Here is a 4,537-nt window from a genome sequence, read left to right as displayed (position 1 = left end):
AGAATAGGTCATAGGAATGACCATTCTTTGGGGGGGAGAGAGACATGTTTTTAAAAAAGCATTTAATTTAAGCATAAATAAAAATTTATGTGTTTTATCACTACAATTCATAAAAGAACTTCAATTGTATTAAAAAGCCATTCAATTGAATGCTTCTCAAGCTTGAGAGGGCTTGAGAAGAGAGAATATTTGGAGATTTAAAAAAAAAGACCATAAACCACACTTTACCTCTCCTAGATTTCTTGATTCTTTAATCAATGTAGAGGCCCCAACTAATCAATTGGTTTGGTATGTTGATGAAGACTCCAAGGAAGATTGAAGAGAGAGAGAAACTCCAATCTCTCAAATTTGTAGAGTATTTTTAGAGGATAATAAAAAATATCATTATTTCAGTATAATACTGGCATGGTATAGTTCTCATATTTTTTTACAAAGGGCTAAGGATCTATTTATAGGTGAGGGAGGCCTCTAACCAAGTCCAAATAGTTTCTAGAATTTTCCAGGTTTAGTTTGGCTGAATTTGGACAAGACTTGGACCTAGTTTAGCTGCCTTTTGATTTGGTTTGATCTAGGAGAGAGGAGAGATAAAAATATCACAATATTTTTGAGTTTAAAACTCCACTACACATGTGAAATACGCGCCTCCTTGAAGAGCCCCCATCTCCAAGGTGTAAAAATTGAATCATTATATCCAAAATATCTCATTTTTTTAGTAATATTCATAGTTTCTTACTAATAAACCTTGTACTCAGTCAACTCTTCATCTTAAGTAGGCATTTACTCATTTTTGGATATTTATCTTTTATAAATTGGATTTATCTCCTCCCCACACTTGGATTGATTCTATTGGCCCATAGGAACCTTAATTGGTCCTATTGGCCCATAGAAACCTTAATTTGACCATAATCCAAAAATTTCTTAAAATTTAGACCCTTAGGCTAAGGTTCTTTATAATTATTTTTAATTAATTCCAAATGGTTATTGGAAAGTTCTTTTTGAATTTCTGTTTCAGGGGAAACCATTTTAGACACTAGGAGGATTTTTATATCTAAAAATATCTCAATTTTGGATTATCTCTCTCTAGATATTTTCTCTCTCTAGGTCAAAACAGGGTAAAACAGAATCTTTCTTTTATTTCAAAGAGGGGAATAACTAGAAGATCAGAAGGGGAGGTTCTTATACGTGTACACCTCAAAAGCTGGAGAGAGGAATCTTACAAATACACAAATGTATCTCACCATGGGCTTTGAATAAACACTTAACAAGTCCTAATAATACGGACGGGCATGTTCCTTGGACGTTATTACAAACGACGTCATCACCATTAGTATTGTTTATTATTATTATTTTTTGATGAAATAATACTTTAACAGTACCGAATACATGTGGGAAGGATGCGAATTAATATTATGACCCTTCAATACTATAAATGATCATAGTGTTTTCAATACTATAAATGATCATAGTGTTGCTGTAATTCTTGCCCATGCCGATGGCTTTCATCTTATCTTTCCAGCACTATCATGATCATGGTGTAAGGACCACCACTATCATGGTCATGGTGTAAGGATTTACCTGCAATGGCTACCTTCTTGTTGTTGTCCATTATAATTGGAGCCGCCTCGAGTTGGTAGTCCTCATTATTGTAAGGCAAAGTGCATAGGAATAGAAGGCAGCTGTCACTGCAGCAGTCTTTGTCCTTTGAGCAAACTCCACCGATGGGTAAACAAGAAGTAGGGCCTCCCTCTGATTGGAGTTTTCGTGTGTACATGCACATGCACATGACACACAGCACAGCACAGCACAGCACATCATTGCTTGTAAGCACGCAAACTCTTGTGGAATAATAATATTGGGCTCCTATTAATCTACATTGGTAATTCTAGGCACGATATAGACATGGCACAGTAAATGTGTGGAAGCTATAGGAGCCTTCTCTGCACGGAGACAACACTAGTGTGTGCAGAAATATATTTCAACTCTACGAACCATAACAAATTCTGAAAACATTCGAAATGGTTTTATATGTCTTAATTTCTCACCTTGGACGAGGTCTAGCTTCGTACTAGCCATTGCCACCAGGCCTTACCCACGACGTGGATTCAAGCGCCAAAACGTTTCGTGTCTGACTCTCACCCCGTGACCCCAAAAGCTCACATTAAACCTCCGTTTTTCGTGAACACTGACTGCTTTAGACTTAGTCTAGAGTCCCGATGCATCCCTCCCAAAAAAAACATTTTTCTCGGCCAATGGAAAAAAAGAAAAGGTTGGAAAAACCTCGGTTTTATTGCGAAACATTCATGATTGTTCCGGTTTCATAACTAAAATTCATAAAAATTGACCGGCCATGCAACCCCAGAAATTTGTAAAACTTTGCCAAACTGTGCAAGCTCCTCCTGAATTGTCAGCGCCCGTCGAAATAATGTTTTAAAAATGCATCAATAAATGTGTTTCCTTTCAATATTTCATTGCACAGCTTATGCTACGGTAATCGAAGGGGGGGGGAGAGAGAGAGAGAGAGAGAGAGAGAGAGAGAGAGAGAGAGAATCCTGGTAACAACATCATTTAGTCATGATCCTTATATGGATTGGACATTGAGCAGTTCCATGGTTGCTCAAAGTGTTGAATATATTGACACCCTTTGTACAATGGTCTTGCACGTTGAATAGTTCTGAGGTTGCTCAAAGGGTTTAGTATTGACCTTCTTCATGCAACAATGTTGCAAGCTGTTGAATACTTCTAAGGTTTCTCTTGGTAGAGTCTACATTCTTTAATTAATCATCCAGTTGTAACTGAATACTGAAGCATCAAATGAAGATTCTATGATGGGTCTCGTCCTCGTCCTCAACAACTACATATAGCACAAAGCAAAAGCATTAATGGATAAGCATAGGACTGTGACATAGTTATTCATGGTACGATTAGTAGGAGTTCTTCATGCCCTAAAACACCAAATATTTTGAAGTCGTTAAAAATCATAGCTTGGGTAAGCAAAGAGAGACAAAAGGGTAAGGAGAAGTGGGGAGAAGCTCTAAAGATACTCTCTAGAAGTCTAGAAGATACGATGAGGAAACGAATTAAGATACCACTTAAAAGTACACTTGTGGAGACAAGGGAGAAGTTTTTTGACAAAAATGTGGACATCAAAGTCTTGCACAAAGTATTTACAGAAAAAACTCCATGTTTTAAGGTAAATGATCGATAGAGACTCCGAGGTTAAGTGTGCATGTTCAAGAACATAATAGGGATGGATGACCTGAAAGAATATTAAATAACTCCGAAAAATTCAATTTCCAAAATGGACCTGTTGGGAGAAATTATAGTCTTTTTCCATTAAAAAACAAAGAGAAATAGGCAAAATAAAGCACATCCTCATCTAAGGTTTTCACAATAAGTCTAGTCACGACTTTGGGCCAATTTGTACCAACTCCCAAGCTCACATTAGAGGGGGAGTTGTACCAACTCCCAAACTCATCAATTGCATGAGCATCATCTCGTGAACCTTAATCGTGTTCATAAACCCAGTAACTTGAAACAAAAATAATTCAACTTTGGGAGTACATAAAAACATGTACTCATGATGATTCAATAAGCATTTGTACTAAATAAACTACTCTTTGCAAAAATGTTTTAGTTGAGATGATTCAAATAGCATTTGTACTAAATAAACTACTCATTGTAAAATCTTTTAGTCTATAAAAACATGCTAATAATAATAAAAAATTACATTTTTATAACTAACCTATGCTGCCACATAGCCATAGGCATTTTGTAGTCGCTTTAGGTAGTCCTTAGCAATATGTGGCTTGAAAAAGTCACCTTTGTATCCTAGCTCTCCATCCAAACATATAGCTTTCATACGTTTTATCCTACCTATGGGTGCAGCATCCCTTAGAAGTCTTATTTGCGACGTATTAAGTTAAGGTAACTGATTACCACCACTATGACTTAGCCCAAAGGATGTAATCTTAGAAAAACATATATGACTCACCACCCATGCATTTATGTGTGCATTTCACATCCCTCTTCTACTTTATATATGATTAACCAATGTTGTGTTGGGGAAAATTATTATCTTTTTCTATTAAAAATCAAGAGAAATAGGCAAAATAAACTACATTCTCATTCACAAAGTATGGAAAATTTGCATTTACAAAGGTTTTGACAGTAAATATAATCATGACTTTGAGGCAATTATTGCACCAACTCCCAAGCTCACATTTGGGGCGGGAGTTGTACAACTCCCAAAGTCAATTCAGTGAGCATCATCTCATGAACCTTAGTGGTGTTCATAAAACACCATAACTTTCACATTCACTATATTTATTTTTTTGTGTGAATATTTTTTTTTGTGAGATTTTTTATTTCAAAATATCCAAAGCTATACACAAAAACCTATACTTATTTAAGTGAGCTGCCATTATTGCATGAACCTTAGCAGTGTTCATAAACACGGTTGGGGTATTCTGGCATGCACCGAGAGCTCTAGGTGCATGTCGGTAGCTTCCAATGCATGTTGATAACTACCGACATGCAT

The sequence above is a fragment of the Cibotium barometz genome, chromosome 35 (assembly GCF_041138505.1).
Source record: "Cibotium barometz isolate CiBa-2024 chromosome 35, ASM4113850v1, whole genome shotgun sequence".
Lineage (NCBI taxonomy): Eukaryota > Viridiplantae > Streptophyta > Polypodiopsida > Cyatheales > Cibotiaceae > Cibotium > Cibotium barometz.
Note: the sequence above shows the minus strand (reverse complement) of the source record.